Consider the following 22,910-nt stretch of genomic DNA (forward strand, 5'->3'; position numbering starts at 1 on the left):
TAAATACAGGATTATGTTTTAAAATATATAAAGTTACTTTTTATACATTAAACACAGACATGTAACATATCCCCAGATAGCTCAGGTCTGCGTGCACATTATTAGGTGAATGGCACGCAGACCACACAAATACAGTTTAATTGCCATGGAGCCAAAGTCTTTCCCATAGTCTTTCATTATATGAATAGGCTCCATGGCATAGCTATCTGGGGGTATCACTGCTCACACAGGGCAAGTACCGAATGGCCCCACTGTGTTTAAAGGGCCAGAATGAATGACATGCACTCTGTTAGGGCCGAATACGTTTTGTAAAAGGGCCCAATCTCCCAGGGCCATAGTCCAAAGGCAGCAGGCGGGCAAGCAGTCCGCTCCAGGCCCAAGTGGCGAAGGGCACTTCGTCACAGAGGGATTTTATACAAATGCATCCAACTCTCCTTTAAAGGCAACTACAGGAACAGTGTTAACACTTTATAACTTCACTGTGATCACTGAATTCCTCTCTGTTTTGTGTTTATCCTAATTGCCCAGCATATGGGATAAAGCCTTCCCATGTATTTCATTTTTCAAGATTCTTTTGTTTCAGGTATTGTACCGGAGGATTGGAGAAAGGCAGATATTTTTCCTATGTTTAAAAAGGGTTCAAAATCCTTGCCTGGAAATTATAGACCTGTGAGCTTAACTTCTGTAACTGTGAAAATATTTGAAGGGCTATTAAGGGATATTGATGTCCCGAACTGTTCGCTGGCGAATAGTTCCTGGCGAACATCGCTTGTTCGCGTTCGCCACGGACGGCAAACACATGCGCTGTTCGGTCCGCCCCCTATTCGTCATCCTTGAGTAAACTTTGACACTGGCCTGTACCTGACAGTCAGCAGACACATTCCAGCCATTCAGCAGCAGACCCTCCCTCCCAGACCCTCCCACCTCCTGGACAGCATCCATTTTACATTCATTGTAAAGCTGCATTCTTAGTGAGAGTAGGGACAGTGTAGCTGCTGCTGATTTGATAGGGAAATTGATAGCTAGGCTAGTGTATTCAGTGTCCACTACAGTCCTGAAGGACTCATCTGATCCCTGCTGTAAGGACAGCACCCCCAAAAAGCCCTTTTTAGGGCTAGAACATCAGTCTGCTTTTTTTTTTTCTGTGTAATGTCATTGCAGTTGCCTGCCTGCCAGCCAGCCTGTGTGTCAGGCTCACAGCCTATACTTTGCCCACTTGCCCAGTGCCACCACTCACTGGTGTCACAATATCTTGCATTTAAACAAAAAAAACCTTCTTTTAATGTAGTATAATAGCAGTCAGTTTCCTTCACTAGTGTGCGTTTCAGGGCCTGCCCAGTGCCACCACTCACTCACTGGTGTCACAATAGCTTGCATTTAACAAAAAAAAAACTTTTTGGACTGTAATATAATAGCAGTCAGTTTCCTTCACTAGTGTGCGTTTCAGGGTCTGCCAGGGCACAGTGTCACACCAGTGCAACTCATATCTGGTGTAACAATAGTGTACATTTTTTTTTTTTAAATACAATTTTGACTGTAATAGATTGAATAGCAGTTAGTTGTCTGCCAGCGTGTGTGTCAGGCTCGCAGCGTATATGGTGCCCACTGCCCAGTGCCACCACTCATATCTGGTGTCACAATAGCTTGCATTTAACAAAAAAAAACTTTTTGGACTGTTATATAATAGCAGTCAGTTTCCTTCACTAGTGTGCGTTTCAGGGCCTGCCAGGGCACAGTGTCACACCAGTGTAACTCATATCTGGTGTAACAGTAGTGTACATTTTTTAAAAAAAAATACAATTTTGACTGTAATAGATTGAATAGCAGTTAGTTGTCTACCAGCGTCTGTGTCAGGATCGCAGCGTATACTGTGCCCACTTGCCCAGTGCCACCACTCATATCTGGTGTCACAATAGCTTGCATTTAACAAACAAAAACTTTCTGGACTGTAATATAATAGCAGTCAGTTTCCTTCACTAGTGTACGTTTCAGGGCCTGCCAGGGCACAGTGTCACACCAGTGCAACTCATATCTGGTGTAACAGTAGTGTACATTTAAAAAAAAAACTAAACTTTTTTTACTGTAATATAATAGCAGTCAGTTTCCTTCGCTAGTGTGCGTTTCAGGGCCTGCCCAGTGCCACCACTCACTCATATCTGGTGTCCCAATAGCTTGCATTTAACAAAAACTAAACTTTTTGGACTGTAATATAATAGCAGTCAGTTTCCTTCACTAGTGTGCGTTTCATGGGCTGCCCAGTGCCACCACTCACTCATATCTGGTGTCCCAATAGCTTGCATTTAACAAAAACTAAACTTTTTGGACTGTAATATAATAGCAGTCAGTTTCCTTCACGAGTGTGAATTTCAGGGCCTGCCAGGGCACAGTGTCACAGCAGTGCAACTCATATCTGTTGTCACAGTAGCTTGCATGCATAGTACCACTAATAGAAAAAAAAATTACAGGCAGAGGCAGGCCACCCCGCAGGGGCCGTCGTGGTCGTGGTTCTGTGATTCCCTTTGGCCCTAGAATAATGCCCAGTGTTCAGAGGCCACATACCTTGAACTTGAAGAGTTCTGAGGACATAGTTGACTGGCTGACACAGGACACCCAATCTTCTACAGCTTCCGCTCGGAACCTCGACGCACCATCCTCCTCCAGCTTAGCTTCGGGCACCTCTCAAGTTACCACTCGCCCGCCTGCCGCCACCACCAACACTAGCACCACAGCCTCTTCACTAGGTATGTCAGAGGAGTTATTTACACATCAGTTGGAAGAAATGAGTGATGCGCAACCATTATTGCCAGAGGATGTAGAGAACAGGGATATGTCTCAGTCAGGCAGCATTACACACGTACGGTGTGATGATGAGTGGGTACACTGCTGCTTCCTTTGTCAGAGTTGTCAGATACAAGTGAAGCGGTTGATGATGACGATGCGTCCGTGGATGTCAGTGGGTGCCCTCTAGAAGAGAAGAAGAACAGGGCGAAAGTTCAGATTGGGAGACAGAGAGGAGGAGGAGGAGACGAGTTGGAAGCAGGGGGAGGTCGTCGCAAGGAGCTAGTGGCACAGTCAGACAGCATGCATCGGCACCCGGGGTCAGCCAGACAGCACGCCAATCAACGCATGTTGTTGCCACCACCAGAATGCCGTCATTGCAGAGCTCAGCAGTGTGGCATTTTTTTTGTGTGTCTGCCTCTGACAACAGCGATGCCATTTGCAACCTGTGCCAAAAGAAACTGAGTCGTGTGAAGTCCAACACCCACCTAGGTACAACTGCTTTGCGAAGGAACATGATCGCACATCACAAACGCCTATGGGATCAACACATGAGTACAAGCAGCACACAAACTCAAAGCCGCCATCCTCCTCCTGGTCCAGCATCTTCAGCCACGTTAACCACTGCTGTCGTCCTTGCCCCCTCTCAACCATCCGCCCCTCCGTCTCTCGCCTTGAGCAGTTCCAGCTCATCTGCCCACAGTCAGGTGTCTGTCAAGGACATGTTTGAGCGTAAGAAGCAAATGTCACAAAGTCACCCCCTTGCTCGGCGTCTGACAGCTGGCTTGACTGAACTCTTATCCCACCAGCTTTTACCATACAAGCTGGTGGAGTCTGAGGCGTTAAAAAAATTTGTAGCTATTGGGACACCGCAGTGGAAGGTACCCGGCCCGAAATTTCTTTGCACAAAAGGCAATCCCCAACCTGTACTCGATTGTGCAAAAGGAAGTAATGGCATGTCTGGCACACAGTGTTGGGGCAAGGGTCCATCTGACTACTGATACCTGGTCTGAAAAGCATGGTCAGGGCAGGTATATCACCTACACTGCGCATTGGGTAAACCTGCTGACGGCTGCCAAGCATGGAATGCGTGACTCTGCAGAGGAGTTGATGACACCGCCACGACTTGCAGGCAGGCCTGCTGCCACCTCCTCTACTCCTCCTACTCCATCCTCTTCCATAACCTCCTCGGCTGAGTCCTCTTCTGCTGCTGCATCTTGCTCCACATCAACGGCACCCCCCCAGCTCCACAGGTACTGTTCCACATCCCGGATACGGCAGTGTCACGCCGTCTTGGGGTTGACTTGCCTGAAAGCAGAGAGTCACACCGGACCAGCACTGAACGCACAGGTGGATCAGTGGCTGACTCCGCACCAACTGGAGATTGGTAAAGTGGTTTGTGACAACGGAAGAAATTTGCTGGCGGCATTGCATTTGGGCAAGTTGACACATGTGCCGTGCATGGCACATGTGTGTAATCTGATCATACAACGCTTTGTGCATAAGTACCCAGGCTTTCAGGACATCCATAAGAGGGCCAGGAAGGTGTGTGGCCATTTCAGGCGTTCCTACACGGCCATGGCGCACTTTTCCGATATCCAGCGGCGAAACAACATGCCAGTGAGGCGCTTGATTTGCGACAGCCCGACACATTGGAATTCAACACTCCTAATGTTCGACCGCCTGCTCCAGCAAGAAAAAGCCATTAACGACTATTTTTATGACCGGGGTGCTAGGACAGCCTCTGCGGAGCTGGGATGTTTTTTTGCCACGTTACTGGACGCTCATGCGCAATGCCTGTAGGCGCATGCGTCCTTTTGAGGAGGTGACAAACCTAGTCAGTTGCACCGAAGGCACCATCAGCGACATCATACCATTTGTTTTCTTCCTGGAGCGTGCCCTGCGAAGAGTGCTGGATCAGGCCATAGATGAGCGTGAAGAGGAAGAGTTGTGGTCACCATCACCACCAGAAACAGCCTTATCAGCATCGCTTGCTGGACCTGCGGCAACGCTGGAAGAGGATTGTGAGGAAGAGGAGTCAGAGGAGGAATGTGGCTTTGAGGAGGAGGAGGAAGACCAACCACAACAGGCATCCCAGGGTGCTCGTTGTCACCTATCTGGTACCCGTGGTGTTGTACGTGGCTGGGGGAAGAACATACCTTCAGAGAGATCACTGAGGACGAGGAACAGGACATAAGTAGCTCGGCATCCAACCTTGTGCAAATGGGGTCTTTCATGCTGTTGTGCTTGTTGAGGGACCCTCGTATAGAACGACCTGTACTGGGTGTCCACGCTACTAGACCCCTGGTATAAGCAGAAAGTGCCTAAAATGTTACCGAATTACGGCAAGTCGGAAAGGATGCAGCAGTTCCAAAATCCCGTAAAATGTATGCTTTACACAGCGTATAAGGGTGATGTCACAGCACATCGGGAATCTAACAGGGGAAGAGGTGAAAGTAATCCTCCTCCTCCCACGACCACGCCGGCAAGGACAGGACGCTTTACAGACGTGTTGTTGATGGAGGACATGCAGAGCTTTTTAAGTCCTACGCATCACCACAGCCCTTCAGGGTCCACCCTCAGAGAACGACTCGATCGACCTGTAGCAGACTACCTCGCCTTAACTGCAGATATCGACACTCTGGGGAGTGATGGACCCATTGACTACTGGGTGTGCAGGCTTGACCTGTGGCCTGAGCTATCCCAATTTGCAATAGAACTTCTGGCCTGCCCCGCTTCAAGTGTCCTGTCAGAAAGGACCTTCAGTGCAGCAGGAGCTATTGTCACTGAGAAGAGAAGTCGCCTAGGTCAAAAAAATCTAGATTACCTCACCTTTATTAATATGAATGAGGGATGGATCCCGAAGGGACTGACAGAGGGCGATACATTCGACTAAAAAAGGCCTGATGAGGGGGACTACTTAACACACCACTCCTATCTGGTGGCACATTAGATTGCACGCACAGTGCCCCAAATTTGAAGTAGGAGGACCGACCAAGCATCTTTTTCCATCTCCCGCTTCCTAAAATCGATGCCTTATAACAGGGATTAAACTGATAAGAATAGTACTACTTAACACACCACTCCTATCTGGTGGCACATTAGATTGCACACGCAGTGCCCCAAATTTGAAGTAGGAGGACCGACCAAGCATCTTTTTCCATCTCCCGCTTCCTAAAATTGATGCCTTATATACACGTCCCCTGATAGGGGACGTAACAGCGATTAAACTGATAGGAGTGGTGTGTTAAGTAGTACTATTCCTATCTGGTGGCACATTAGATTGCACGCGCAGTGCCCCAAATTTGAAGTAGGAGGACCGAGCAAGCATCTTTTTCCATCTCCTGCTTCCTAAAATCGATGCCTTATATACACATCCCCTGATAGGGGACGTAACATGGATTAAACTGATAGGAATAGTACTACTTAACACACCACTCTTATCTGGTGGCACATTAGATTGCATGCGCAGTGCCCCAAATTTGAAGTAGGAGGATCGACCAAGCATCTTTTTCCATCTCCCGCTTCCTAAAATCGATGCCTTATATACACGTCCCCTGATAGGGGACGTAACAGGGATTAAACTGATAGGAATAGTACTACTTAACACACCTTATAATAACGCAGAGAGAGGCAACGCAGAGAGAGGAGTCTGAAGAAGATGAGTCAGAGGAGGAAGATGGCTTTGAGGAGGTGGAAGACCAAACACAGCAGGCGTCCCAGGGGGCTTGTTGTCACCTTTCAGGGACCATTGGTTTTGTACGTGGCTGGGTGGAGGAAGAGACCTTCAATGACATCAGTGAGGACAAGGAAGGACACTCCATGTGAATTTTGCCATGGATCCCCCTCCGGTATGCCACAGTCCAGGTGTTAGTCCCCTTGAAACAACTTTTCCATCACTATTGTGGCCAGAAAGAGTCCCTGTGGGTTTTAAAATTCGCCTGCCCATTTAAGTGTATGGCGGTTCGCCTGGTTCGCCCGTTCGCGAACATTTGCGTTAGTTCGCGTTCGCCGTTCGCGAACCGAAAATTTTATGTTCGCAACATCACTATTAAGGGATAATATTCAGGAATTCATTGGGAAGAACTTTATTAGCAATAATCAGCATGGTTTTATGAAACATAGGTCATGTCAAACTAACCTAACTGCATTCTACGAAGAAGTAAGTAGAAGTATAGATCAGGGTGTTGCAGTGGATGTCATCTACTTGGATTTTGCCAAGGCATTTGATACAGTTCCTCACAATAGGTTAGTCTTCAAACTATAAGAAATTGGTCTAGATGATTATTCTTGTTCTTGGGTAGAACATTGGCTTAAGGATAGAGTACTACAAGGTGTCATTAATGGTACATTTTCAGGCTGGACAAAAGTGGTAAGTGGTGTCCCTCAGGGTTCTGTTTTGGGACCGCTTCTATTTAACATATTTATAAATGATCTTAAAATAGGCATTGAAAGTCATGTTTCAGTGTTTGCAGATGACACAAAACGTTGTAAAGTAATCAAATGTAAGCAGGATTTATATTTGCTTTAAAGGGATTTGGATAGATTGGGGGACTGGGCACTAAGATGGCAGATGAAATATAACGTAGAGAAATGCAAAGTTATGCACTTCGGCATCAAGAATGCACAAGAAACTTACACCCTAAATGGCAGTGCATTAGGGATAACCATACACGAGAAGGATTTGGGAATTGTTATAGACAACAAAGTAGGCAACAATATGCAATGTCAATCTGCAGTTGCTAAGGCCAGTAAGGTTTTGTCATGTATAAATAGGGGCATAAATGCTCTGGATGAAAATATAATTTTGCCTCTTTATAAATCACTGGTAAGACCACACCTTGAATATGCTGTGCAATTTTGGGCACCTGTTCTAAAGAAGGATATCATGGCACTAGAAAAAGTGCAGAGACGAGCTACAAAATTGATAAAAGGAATGGAGCATTTTAGTTACGAAGAAAGGTTAAAAGATTTAAATCTCTTTAGTTTGGAAAAACGGTGCCTGAGAGGGGATATGATAACATTATACAAAAATATTCGGGGCCAGTACAAACCCTAATCCAGAAATCTATTCATAAACAGGGCTTTACATGGGACACAAGGTCACACATTTAGGCTGGATTTCATCAAAGGCAAAGAAAAGTTTTTTTTTACAGTAAGAGCAGTAGGAGCAAAAGGATATGGAATACAGATGTTTAAACTGCAATTGGATAAATAGTTGCAAAAACATAACATAACATACAGGGATATTATTTCTAATTAGTGGGGTAATAGCTGCTTGATCCAAGGAGACATCTGACTGCTATTTTGGGGTCAAGAAGGATTTTTTTCCTAGTTTGTTGCAAAATTGGAAGTGCTTCAAACTGGGTTTGTTTGCCTTCTTTTGGATCAAAAAACAAATGTGAGGAAGGCTGAACTTGATGGACACAAGTCTCTTTTTAGCTATGTAACTATGTAACTATGTAATCTTTATTGAGTGAGAATATGCTGTAACAAATACCATGTGACTAGTAAAATATGCAATCACACTTAAAATACAATTCCGTTGTGATGCTCATTCTTCTAGAGGACTCTATTTGCATTCATGTGGAAATATTCCAATAAACAACCCATAGGATCTCTTCCAAAATAGAAAAACGACACAATAGTCTGTAATAAAATGAATTAATGTTTAAGAAATCCAATTTACGGACCTGGAGTATATTTCAAAATTCACATATTATTGCCAGTAAAGGCAATTTTTATTCTGTGAATCAAAGGCTATACAATCATAATTTTAATTTGACTTTCAGAGAGTCACAGCAAATAAAATGTACGGCTTCTATCTATGCAGCTCATATGATGTGAAAATACATGAGTGGAACCAGTCCTCAAAAAGAGGTAACACAAGCAAAAATGTTGATAGCAACTTGCTTGTCAGAGGATATATGGTACAAGAGATACATAATGAATTAATAATTACCCAGGGTCCCATTGTGCACTACTAAACAAGATACTACTCAGCAATGGCTCCATTATTCTATGCTATATAAATGCATATTCCTATCATAATACAGGTGCTTTTTTTTACTTAACCCCTTAAGGACCGGACTGTTTTTGCGATGTTGTACATTTGCGACCAGGCATCTTTTTACACTTTTGTGGTGTTTGTGTTTAGCTGTAATTTTCCGCTCTCTCATTTACTGTTCCCATACAAATTATATATTGTTTTTTTCAGGACAAAAGGGGCTTTCTTTACATACCATTATTTATATAATCTCATGTAATTAAATTTTAAAAAAATTAAAAAATATGATGAAGAATTGAAAAAAATACATGTTTTTTTGACTTTTATGTGAAAAATCTTTTACTCATCTAGAAAAGCGAATGAAAAAAAATGCTAAATAGATTCAAAATTTTGTCCTGAGTTTAAAAATACCCAGTGTTTACATGCTTTTTGGTATTTTTTGGCATTTTATAGGGCTATAAGTACAAGTAGGATATTGCGGTTTCAAAACATACATTTTTAAAATGTATCAATAGTGACATTGTAACACTATTATCTGTCATAAATCGCTGAATAACACCCCACATGTACATATATTTTTTAAAGTAGACAACCCAGGGTATTCAATATGGGGTATGTCCAGACTTTTTTAGTAGCCACTTAGTCGCAAACACTGGCCAAAGTTAGCGTTCATATTTGTTTGTGTGTGAAAAAAGTAAAAAACTAAATTGAACGCTAATTTTGGCCAGTGTTTGTGACTAAGTGGTTACTAAAAAAGACTGGACATACCCCATTTGCAATACCTTGGGTTGTCTTCTTTTGCAAATGGTATGCCATCATGGGGGTAATTCTCATTCCTGGGCTACCATACGCTCTCAAAGGCAACGTAACCAACCTGGCCATTTTCAATGTAAAAATATTTGACCCATATATTTGACCCTGTAACTTTCAAAAACGCTATAAAACCTGTACACGGGTGGTACTGTTATACTCAGGAGACTTTGCTGAACACAAATATTAGTGTTTCAAAACTGGAAAATGTATCACAACAATTATATCATCAGTAAAAGTGCTGTTTGTGTGTGAAAAATGCAAAAAAATATCATCGCTGTGATATGTTTTACTGTTTTGAATCACTAATATTTGTGTTCAGCGAAGTCTCCCGAGTAAAACAGTACCCCCCATGTACAGGTTTTAGGGTGTCGTAGAACGTTACAGGGTAAAATACTGTGATAGCAAATTAAATTCTCTGGACTTTCGTCCGGGGTTGGCAGGCAGGTCCCTTAAATTGCAATCAATAAAATAACTTAATTATGTAAAAATATTACATAAATACGCACGTAGAATTTAAATATATATGTATATTTATATATTTGAAGTCTACGTGTATATTTATATAATTATTTATGTAATTTTGTATATGGACATATGAATAGTTTGTATTCTTTTTATTTATTTATATATACATAGATATATATACAATTTCATTCTAAGTGTATTTTGATATAAATATATATATATATATTAATATCAAAATACAGTTAGAATAAAATTTTGTATAGATATATAATTTTTTTTACATTTTTATTATTATTTTTACATGTTTAATTTAATTTAATTTACTTATTATTTGTATTTTATAATACTATATATATACAATATATATAGTTATTATATATATTATATATATACGTGTGTAATTTAATTATAAGTGTATTTTTATATTAATATATGTACATATTAATATAAAAATACACTTAGTATGACATTATATATATATGATATATAGACATATATTATATAGGTATAATATATGTCTATATATCATATATATATACACATATATAATTTTTTTTTTTTATTAACTTTAACTTTCATTTTTTTTCTGATTTTACACTGGCAGGGAGACTGCCTGTCAGCACAGACAGTCCCCCTGCAGGCAGACACATGGAAAACTATTGTGACCATGTGGTCGCCCTGTTGAGCGATCACATGGCCACAGGGGTCCTAATCTGCCATGGGGAGACTGTCTGGGCTGCAGGCAGTCTCCCCACAACGGGAGCACCGCCGATCGCCGCCGGGGGAACGACGGCGATCGGGTAAGTAAATCTTAAAGTTAGGACGGTTCAGGACCGTCAGCGGTCGGCAATGGAAAAATGCAGATGACGGTCCTGAACCGTCCTACGTCCTTAAGGGGTTAAGCAGTTTATCAGTTTGCATGCATTTCTACCTTTTTAAAACTAGTTAGTACTTACTTTAAGTTTGTTTACTACAATTCTAAAAATAACGTTGACATCTCTATGGTTTCCAATAAGATCATCTGATCATATTAACACATTTTAATGCCCTGCTATCACAAAAAAAAACAGCTCTTTAGCACACATTATGCTGCTAACATTAGGAAGATTTGTGCAATCATTCTCACATAAACACATTGTTTATACTTTTTAACATAACCTGTTTTAATGTTTTGTTGAAAGAAATTAAATGCGGCATTATAAGTAAATGTTCTCCTAGATGCCAGCACTTTTTGACAGCTTTCATTAGAAATACCATTTAAAAGTCGAATTAATTCTCCCTTTAGAATTCATTATATTCACTCAAGCATTCAAAAAATAGACACATTAACATTTGCTTTATTATCCAGAAATAATTTTAATGAGAGCAGATTGCAAATTGAAGTGTTTTAATGCAAATTTTTCAAATACTATTTTTTTATTTTTGTGCATTTACAGTTTCATCTCCTTTAATCTTCCTGATGATCACCATCCAATATGCACTGTTTTTTTTTTAACCTAAGCACAGAAGCTTAGCCATTAAAATGATGACATAACATGAATACTAATTACTATTACTAGCTATGTTTATTAGTCTTTTTTTTATATACTAAACTCTTCATATATGAATATTTATCTAAAGTGAGGGAAAAAAGTATATGATCCCCTGCCGATTTTGAACATTTACAAAAAGAAAGGTCCTGTGCTCACTCCCATCACTCCTGGGCTGCAGCAATGACCGCAGTACACATCAGCTCCATTTGTTTAAATATACATAGGGATTAAGGAGAGAGCGCAGGTAACTTTTTTCTTTGGTTTTTACTAAATGTATTGGAGCTGATGTGTACTGCGGTCATTGCTGCCGCCAAGGAGTGATGGGAGTGAGCATAGGACCTTTTTGTATTTGTATTCACTTTCTGTATCACACAGCTAGGTTACAATGCTGCCGCCCACCCAATGTGTTCCCTATTAAGGGTTAATAAGTATATAGGGGTGTATATAAAAAAAATACCCCCTTCAGTCTCATTAGAGATGTCTGTGCCAGAAGCTCAAGGAAGCAGTGTCAGAGTAGGACCCGTCTAGGTGGGTCTTGATGTTGGCAGGCGGGCATTCCCTCCAGTGGCCATTGGAGTAACTAAATGACCTCCATTTGTTTAAATATACATAGGGATTAAGGAGAGAGCGCAGGTAACTTTTTTTATTTTATTTTGAACATTTGCCCACTGACAAAGAAATGATTGGTCTATAATTTTAATGGTAGGTGTATTTTAACAGTGAGAGACAGAATAACTAAAAAAAATAAAAAAATCCGGAAAAACACATGTCAAAAAAGTTATACATTGATTTGCATGTTAATGACTGAAAAAACTATCTGACCCCTTTGACTTAGTACTTGGTGGCAAAATCCTTGTTGGCAATCACAGAGGTCAGACGTTTCTTGTAGTTGGCCACCAGGTTTGTACACATCTCAGGAGAGATTTTGTCCTACTCCTTGATGTCAAAGAACTCGAGTTTGGTCTCATCTACAAACAACACTTTCACCTAGTTCTCCTCTGAATCATTCAGATGTTCATTGGCAAACCCTGAGATGGCAATCTATGACACAATATAAAATGCATACATGAAAATATGGGAAAATAAATCACTGATGGGTCAAGCAAAAAAACACAGGTAACCTTGTGATATATAGTGTGAATATGCTATAATCCACCTTAATGAATTTAGCTTAAGATCAAAATTCATGCTAAAGGTAAGACTTTGAGTAAAAATTAGAACTTTAGCTAAAAGGACATGGCACCTAAAATTTATTCTTTAAGGTTGTATGCTGGTTTTACTGTAAGTTACTCTTCAATGCCCTGTATTTGATATAAACAGAATCTAAAACATAAAAAGAAATGTACTAATATACTTGATCTTTTAATCTATCTATTTGATCTGTTTCAACACTATTATTTTTAAATGGTGGACAGTTTCTGTAGCCATTATTGTAGGTATCTAAGTATCAAACCAATGTTTTATGTATGTACATAATATGAGAGGAACAATCTCTTCTATCTCTAAAATTAAAATAAATAATATAAAACCATATAAGAATCACCCAAAACTAGGTTGTTCCTTACTTTAACTCTCATAATAGAAGTACTTAGAGGTTATCTGCATTTTCTCCTTCATTCACAGTACAAACCCTGATATACAGTATGACTATATGAATTAACCAGAATTTGTCTAAGGTTATCAATCTCCAAGATATTTCCTAAGAAGTATTTTCTCTGAATCTGGTGTCATTAGGTAAACTAAGATAATGCTGTTCAGAATAAAAACAGGTCAATAATAAAACAATAAATGGAAACAGATATAAACGAAGGATGCAGTGGCTACAACAAGGGTAAAATGTGCATTTTTGGGGGCGTGTGAAAATCTTTCTAGAATCCATCACTTTCCATATACAGTTTATTTTATGTCATTGGATCATTCCAACTTTCTTTAATTTCTTGATTTAAATATTAATTGGACTAAATAGTTTATATGTATGTGACACTGTACTTTTACAAATTATAGTTAATAACTGTGACGAAAGTGACCTAGCCACTGTTTTTTGGAGGGGCCTGTTTGCTTGCCTCCTACCCTGTGACTATGGGCCCTGCAATATACCTTGCCCAATACACTTTAAAAGACTCCATTCATGTAATGTAAGTACTTTTGTACTCCATAAAGAGAGACCGACCGGTCAAAAAGAGACTTCCATGAAACTTTTGAACCCCTGCTCTGATCTGGGTGCTCTGATTTGGATATGTTGTTCACCCAGATCAGGGCTATCCGAGGATGTAACATAATGTTTTGGGGGGTATGTTATGTTTTGGGGTACTTTCTGAACTTTGTGAAAATGTGTTTTTTCTGCCTGGAGATAATTGAGTTACTTACAGGACTTTACTCAATTATCTCCCAAGCAGAGGGGAGGGATTGTGTGCTTTACATGGGCATGTCACAGACTGTATGTTTGTTCTGATTGGTTTGTGTCCTTTGTGTTCCTGTGCCCCATCAGGTCCAAGGAGGGTGTCCCTCTGGCCTGGATAATTGTATAAAAGTCAACCTGAACCATTAAAGATCAGATCATGTTGCACCTTCATGAAGTCTTGGCCCATGTTTGGGGTATTGGAGGACATACACTCTGGGGGATTGCTATAATCACTATACTCCTCTGAGTATAATCACTAGCTCTTCTAAGGGCTGTTCCTGCAACGCTCTCTGTACTAAGAGAGGTCTACCCACTGGAAGTTGGATCCTGGTCGTAGGTCCAGGGTGGGTAAAAGACGGCGAGACCCCAACCAAGCTGTGGTGGTTATGGTGTTCCAGTGCAGTGCTTATGGTACTCATCAGTACTAGGAAGCAGCGATTAACAGAGGTACCCGGTCGGGGTGCCAGGCGGTCCGTCACAATAACTTTATCTGGTTTCAAAGGAAAAAAATCAGTGGTCGATTGACACCCACTCACCCCTTCCATCGTGACAAAACAAAGCTTTCCCACACATCCAGTCTGTAGTATCAATGCCTACCCTGTTTAAAAACATACTAACATTTTCAAAAAATTAAATAGTTGGTCATTATGGACTGGGTGAGTGGCTAATCATTTTTTTCCCTTAAATTTTTTTTGGAGAATCCCCTTTTTAAACGTCATTACTTCTGCTGCAGCTGCTTCACTTTTTTTTGACAATCTTTATTTTTACCACTCAACTTTTTACAAACAGAAAACAATTAATGCGGCACATCAGTCAGCAACAGCAATATACTACAGAATATGGGAAATATGACGACACAGCATACTTCACTAAACATTAATAGAGACAACTGAGACATAATTGGGGTCAGCACACTGCAGCATTGCCTCAGCTATCTAGCTCATTCAGTTGAATGTTAGCAACAGGCTTGTGTCTAATGTAGGGCATGGTGTACCATACACTGAGAGATGAGGTACTGAAGTTGGCAGACTGGTGTCTAATGTGACCTTACAAAAACATCACGGTGTTCTCATGTACCTCATCATCCCATGGCAGCCTTCCTGCTTGGTTAAATTGAGGAAGAGTTTCTCCCTATTGTGTAATCCATAAGGAGGACCCCAGCAGGCCTGGGATATCAAGGGCATAATCCAATCTTCATTTACATATGCATCTGGTCATGGGTCCCACTAGGGTAATGGTGCTGTGTTTTGCCACCCCATTCCTAGATCTACATGCTGCTCATCACTACCACCAAGGTTCATGTAGTCGGTGTTACCTAGTGTCGTAGCCCTAGTCTCTTCCAACTTAGTGTGCATGCTAAGCATCTGCACTTCCCACTTTCCCATGAGCACCTGACAGCATGCTGACATGACATGAGTACCTGTCAGTATGCCTTACAGCAGAATAACTGTTGTCCAATCCTTGCATCAAGCCCTTCACACCATCCATGCCCATCCCACAGTCCTGAAGAGTAGAGTTGATTCAAGCATTCTCATCCCCTGTCACACACGCCATACCAATTCATCCCTCTGGATATGAGGTGTTTCCTTTCTGGTCATCTCTCCATGTGGTGCTCCACTTTTTTTAAAAATCTTAAACTAAAGTGGTTTTACCCTGCCTGGCTGAGTCTCGCGTTGCCTGCTACCTCTGCAGATATAGTTGGTAGAAGATTATGATAGGGCACTGTTTTTTTCCACACACTGAAAGGCAGTCAATCATGCTGCAGACTGGATTTGTCGAGTAGTCCAATGCCCACTCATGTGTTCGAAAGATAAAGTAGCAACCATCCTTTAGTATGGGGGGGAGGGGGAAGAGTCCTATCAGCTTCTCCCAAATGTATCTGTGAAGGTAGCTGGCATAGCCACACCGCAAGACTCAGACAGGCAGAGTGAAACCACTACAATTAAACAAATGTATAAAAAGTGGCAATTTTATTTAATTTTTTTATTTGACAACCAGGACTACCACAGCGGCATTTAAAAAATATATATTTCTATAAAGAGTTAAAAACAAAAACTGCCACACTGAGGCAGAGTTCACTTGCATTATAAAGTAGTAGGACGCCTGATAAACAGGATCTTTTGTAGTGTGTCCACAGAATCTTAGGTAGGGGATAACCCTTGAATATTTAATAAATGTAGAGACTGGGGGTGGACCCGAGCCCAAAAGAGCTCAGGGACACCAAGAAAGATTCTATGAGTCTACTCTTTGTGGACTGAAAATAAAAAACACCTTTATTATAGGGTACAAATTCCCCAAAAGAAGTAAAGGAAACTTATAAATAATGCTAACACATCTAATAAATAAGTGGGAGGTGGTAATATGTATATCAGAGAAAGGAGTGAGCAATTGAATATTACACTGTCCACTGCTTGAAACCGTATAGTCAAGGGTTTCTTTTAACTATACATGTGGTTAGTGTAGAAAGTAGATAATAATCATAGCTTGAGCGATCTATAAGGCCTTTGGGGGAGATAAGAACAAAAATAGTATCTCTTATAAATAGACCTGTTAACTTAGTTACTAGTAGGATTGATATAGATAGTCATTGAAGCCTTAGACAGAGTATCAATTATATCCAAAACTAGCAAGTCTTGTGTTATAGATCGCTATTGCTTCAAAATACTGAGCTTCACCACAGTGACTGAGACTAGCTTGTCTATGTAAGGGGTTAAATGCCCAAAACAGTGGCTTAGTATATTGTTTTCAGACAAATAGTGGAGATGCTATTGCTTATATTGAAAAGCCACTGAGTTGCACTCTAGTATCTAAAAAAGGGTATCCATATATGGAGCTAAATGCCCCCAAATGGTTAATATATCGCTTATATAGATCTTAGAGAGCTCATAATGATCTATTATTCTGCAGAGCTTTAGAACTTGTGATCTCTCCAAGTGATTCAGTAGCAAAGCTTAAGAAAAACTGATATTCATGCTATTGCTTCTTATTGAAGAGCCACTAAGTTTCACTCTAGTATCTAAAAAAAGCTATCCATATAAGGAGCTAAATGCCCCCAAGTGGTTAGTATATCGCTTATATAGATCTTAGAAAACTCATACAGAAATAATGATTTCTTGGAAAAAGTCCTGTTGCACAGCCTTAAGGAGCAAGTATAACATTGTTACCCCTATTGAGAAGTTACTAAATGAAACTTCCCGGCCATTTAACTATGAGAAGCGCCAAATTGCTCTAATCTGATATCAGCATCAGTCTCCTATATTCTCATCCACCTCCCTCCACCTAGTGAACACACACAAAGTGCTGGTGATCGTTAAAAAAGCATAACCTGAGTTCACTTGCAGCAGTGCATTATGGTTATTCTACTGAGGGAAGAAATTGCAACATCCAAAGCACAGGCAATAGCACAGAAGCAACACTGCAAATCAAACTCAAATACTTTTTTTTTTTTTTTAAATAATAAAATCAGTAAAACAATTCTAAATCAGTGAATCAAAGTGGGTGTAACTTACACTGGTAGAAATAGTTATACATTTTCTTTTACCCCTTCTCCCTGAGTTGAGATCTGCTGCTGGTGAGGGAGGCCTACTACTTCTTCTCCGTGGAGCCCAATCTGCCACTGTGGAGGGAAGGCATTCCCAGCTCTAGTTGATCCTAAATACACAGCCATCATACTGGTTGATCCTAAAACACAGCCAGGACTAGGACTGAAACTCTGCTTTTGCAACATTTTGCAGAATACAAAGTATACAATACTTTGTCTAGTCATGTATTTTGATTGCAATTCAAGCTCAATGAAATTCCAATGCAATATATACATTTTTCCCAAAAATTTTCCTTATGAAAATAGTTGCATTATTGCTTCGAAAAGTTATATTCAGAGAGTAAAATCATTAACACAATTGGTAATGATATGATTATAGAAATGCTACATTGACATATTCTTGAGCCTTAAATTTAGCATATGGACAAATTAATTCCCTTCTCACTGATTAATATTCCGAGATGGCAATTCTGAATAATGAAAAGCCATGATGTCAGTTAGAATATCAAAATGTATTCATCAAAATTATACTATAAACAAATTAAAAGAAAATAAGAATGTCACAAAGCCAAACAATGATAGAGTATAGGTTAGTAGGCAGTAGGAAACCAGATAAAATTCATTGATACAATTCCACAGGGGAGGCGCAAGCGTCATAGAAAAAAGACACGACACCTATTGATAACTGTTTGGGCATAATAATACATATATCATAATAAGTGCTTAGACAAGTATGGCGGGCAGAAACAGTAATTAATAGGTGATGCACCTTTTTTGTATGATGCTTGCACCTCAAGCTGGAACACATTTTCATATGACATTTCTAGCCCAATCATCATTGGTTCACACCATGTCACTTCCGGTGCCATGTATGCGTTTCATTGTGAAATACAAGACAGAATTGAATTATCACACCAGGAAACAATCAATAAGTTATAATTTACCTATATATACTTGGACATTGCAGGACCCTACCACACTTTTGAAGAAGTCCTGAGTGGAGAAACATGTAGAGTGTGGTCCTATATAGAAATGCATTGTTTTATATTGTATTTTAACAAGTGTTTTTGTTTACTCTTTTAATAAAGTTAATTTTAATAATATACTCACTTATTTTTTTACCTGCATCTACCTACTTCCTGGTTCCTGATATATCCTCAGGTGGGGATTATACCACCCAAGCTTTCACTACTAGAGCAAGTTCTGCTCTAGAGATTGTAAGTACAATATATTTTATTTTTATTTAATTTGTATTTACTTACCACACCACGCTTTTCTCGCTGCCTATTGTGCTTATACAGGGACTGTACTGTCTGTGCACAAATTCAGTAGAGCTCTGAGTTAGCTCTTAAGAGTGTGAGTGAGCTTTCTGTTACACAATGTATTGAGATATATGAATTGTTAAAGGGACACTATAGTCACCAGAACAACTACAGCTTATTGTATTTGTTCTGGTGAGTCTTTTTGGAGAAAATGCAGTGTTTACATTACAGCCTAGGAATAACTCCACTGGCCACCCCTCAGATGGCTACTAGAGGTGCTTCCTGGGGCAGTGTTGCACACTGTGCAGTACTGTCATTCCACCCTCTGCATGTCATCTTCACCCTCTGCATGCAGACACTAAACTTTCCTAATATAGATGAATTGAATTAATGTATCTTTATAAGGATATGATGATTGGCCAGGGCTGTGTTTGACTTGTGCTGCCTCTACCCCTGGTCTGCCTCCTTGACAGTATCAGCCAATACTAATGGAAAGCATTATATTTAGCTCACAGAATCACTTCTGATAATGTCAGCAGACAGCAGGCAGATCAAGGGCAGAGGCAGCAGCAGAAGACTTGAATACAAGTAAGATGTTACTATATTTAGGAAGGCATGGGGGGGGGGCAGGAAGGGCAATATGGTGGTTTTAACACTATAAGGTCAGGAATGCATGTTTGTGTTCCTGGCCCTATAGCGTTCCTTTAAATATATATTTCACTATTATTTCTTTTTTGTTCTATTTTCTATTTTGAGGTCAAAATCCTTGGAGTAATTTGATTTGATTCATGTATCTATTGTCACATTAATTGCACTTTAAGGTTAGGTGAGGTGTGTCTAATTGATTTTTGGTGAGGTGTGTCTAATTGATTTGTTAATTGGCTGGTTACACAAGGTGAGGGAATATTTGATTGATCGCCTGCAACCTGGCACTTTAGTATAGTGAGCACCTATACCTCCCCTTTTTTAAAAGCTAAAGCAGTGATACTCTACTTTCAAAATTCACAGGAAAGAATGCAGGGATAGTGATTCGTTGAGGCCTCTTGGGGAGACAGTATCTAGTTCATCTATCCAGAATGCTTCTTTGTTTAGCAGCATCATTCTTTCCTGTGAATTTTGAAAGCCTGACTTGTACTATAATTTTAGTGTATATAGTTTAAGATTAAGTTGTGTATAGATTATTCTATATAATTGCAGTATAGAGTATGAACCACATTGAAATGGAACAAGATATAGGGATATGAAATATCCACAAATAGGATTTACTTTGATGATATTGAACTGAACTTCATAGTTTGATTTAGTAAAAGAATATATATAGATCGTTCCAGTTCCTCTACAGTATGCGATATATCTAATGAATTTTTAATATGTAAGTTATTAATATGCATATATAGAATGTTGTATAGTTTGCACTTTTTTGCACTCTTTCTTTGGCACCTTGCACTTTATTTGTATCTTTATTTGGTTTTGCACTTAGGCACTTTAGACACAGAGAAGTGCAATATACACTTCAGCACAGTCACTTGTCACTTTGATGCAACTTATGTTGCCTTACATCACTTATCACAGTAAGATGAGACACTACATGATTAGGTGACATTTGTCACGTTGACAGCAACGTTAATGTGTTGCTTTAATACAGTCACTCTATCACTGGATATCTATGCACGAGTCACTTTAATGCCAGCATAGATTGGCAATTGACGCTACACTATATATAAAAATCGTTTTAAGTTCAGAGGATAAATATAATCACGTATCTAATTCAGTAGGCTACTACACGGGTGATTGCAGAATGCTTAGTAACGTTATGGTTACACTTCTTTGCAACCGCGTCCCCATAGCAACGACGGCACAAGAACGCCATGACGTCACACTAAGGGGCGGGGAGATCACGGCACTTCTGTATATCCGCGTCCCCATAGCAACGACGCCAAACGAGCGTCATGACGTCACATTAAGGGGCGGGGAGACCGTGGCACATGCGCACACAGTTGGGGAGGACGCCGGCAGCACCCACTTACAGCACCTGGGGTGAGTTAATCAATTAATGCATTCATATATATGTAATATTTGTGTTAATGTTCATATGATCCTGATGAAAGTCCACATGCTGGACTGAAACGTCGATCGGTTTTATGGATTAAATAAAAGTTAAGTTTTAAGAAACTTCCGTGAGTGCAGCCACATCTTTTTGAATTATGGATACACAGCCCTGGTAATGCACCCGGTTCACTGAATATTTTTGGACAACTTTGGAATCCACTGGCAGCCTGTCACGGTAATATACCCCAACACGCAGGAATAGTACAGATAGTCAGGAGACAAGAAACCAGGGTTCGTCTTACCGGACCTTAGAATGGCCGGACTTGACGAGAATAAGCAAGACAGAGTCTAGAACAAGCCGAGGTCAAGGGAACAGAGAGACAGCGAAACGTAGAACAAGCCGAGGACTGGTACACAGAGGACAAAACAGCGGATAAGCGAGCAAGGATAAAGAGAGAGCGGAGTCAGGAACAAAGCCAAGGTCAAGCACCAAAAAACCAACTGAACGATACAAGCACTAAAGGGAAACTGGACAGAAACCACGATAGGGCAATGAGTAAGGGAAACAGGTGAGTATAAATACCCTAAGGTTCACTTTGATTGGCCCCTGTCATATCCACGCCCCCAAAACGTGAGTGTATGGGGAATGTGGCCTGACAGGGGCCAATGGGAGACTGATTCTAATTTAGTCTCCCACTGTCCCTTTAAGAGCGCGCCCGAGACGCGCGGCGCGCTCTTAGTGTCGGGCGGGACACGTGACCGCTTCTCGCGGTCACTGCCCGCCTGACTGATCTTATTGTAGGCTGAGCCGCGCGCGGCTCGTGCAGGAGCAGGACCGCGCGCGGCGAGAAGAGAGGACCCCGGCCGGCCCCTGGAGAGGGTAAGTACCGCTACAGTACCCCCCCCTGAAGACACGCCCACCGGGCGGGGAGGAGCAGGCCTGGCAGGAAAACGAGCGTGGAAAGAACGCACAAGGCGAGGAGCGTGAACAGCGTCAGCGGAAATCCAACTGCGTTCCTCAGACCCATAGCCCTTCCAATGTACCAGATATTGGAGGCGACCCCGAAGCAAACGAGAGTCAATTACAGCCGCCACTTCAAACTCCTCATGGCCCTCCACAGAAACCGGAGGAGGAGGAGGGACATGCCGAGTATAACGGTTGCACAGGAGGGGTTTTAACAAGGAGGTATGAAACACGTTAGGAATGCGTAAATTTTTAGGAAGATCCAATGCATACGAGACAGGATTAACCACATGCAAGATACGAAAAGGACCAATAAAACGAGGGGCCAACTTCATAGAAGGCACGCGAAGACGAATATTGCGAGTAGAAAGCCAAACCCGGTCTCCCACAGCATAGGAAGGAGCCGCCCTGCGATGCTTGTCTGCCTGAACCTTCTGGCGAGCAGCTGAGGCCACCAAAGAACACTGAACCTGCTCCCAAGTATTACGTAGACTAGCCAAATGTTTGTCCAGAGCTGGCATGCCCTGTAAGGAGAATGCAGCTGGAAGAACCACGGGATGCCGGCCATAAACAACGTAAAAAGGGCTGTTAGCGGAGGATTCATGAGCAGCATTATTACGAGCAAACTCAGCCCAAGGAAGAAGGTCAGCCCAATTGTTCTGATGGTCGGACACGAAACAACGAAGATACTGCTCTAGAGATTGGTTGGCACGTTCAGCAGCTCCATTAGACTGGGGGTGGTAGGCTGAAGAAAACGAGAGGGAGATACCCATCTCTGTACAAAACGATCTCCAGAATCTGGAGATAAACTGGCTACCCCTATCGGACACGATCGAAGTGGGAATACCATGCAACCGAAACACCTCCCTGGCAAAGATAGAGGCAAGTTCCCTGGATGATGGCAATTTGACAAGAGACACAAAATGAGCCATCTTAAAAAAACGATCCACAATCATCAGGATGACAGTTTTACCATTAGAGGGAGGTAATTCAACAATGAAATCCATGGATAGATTGGACCACGGTCTCTCGGGTATGGGCAACGGATGTAACAACCCACAAGGAACTCTGTGGGAGGACTTCATACTGGCACAAGTG

The sequence above is a fragment of the Pelobates fuscus genome, chromosome 4 (genome assembly GCF_036172605.1).
Source record: "Pelobates fuscus isolate aPelFus1 chromosome 4, aPelFus1.pri, whole genome shotgun sequence".
NCBI classification, from domain to species: domain Eukaryota; kingdom Metazoa; phylum Chordata; class Amphibia; order Anura; family Pelobatidae; genus Pelobates; species Pelobates fuscus.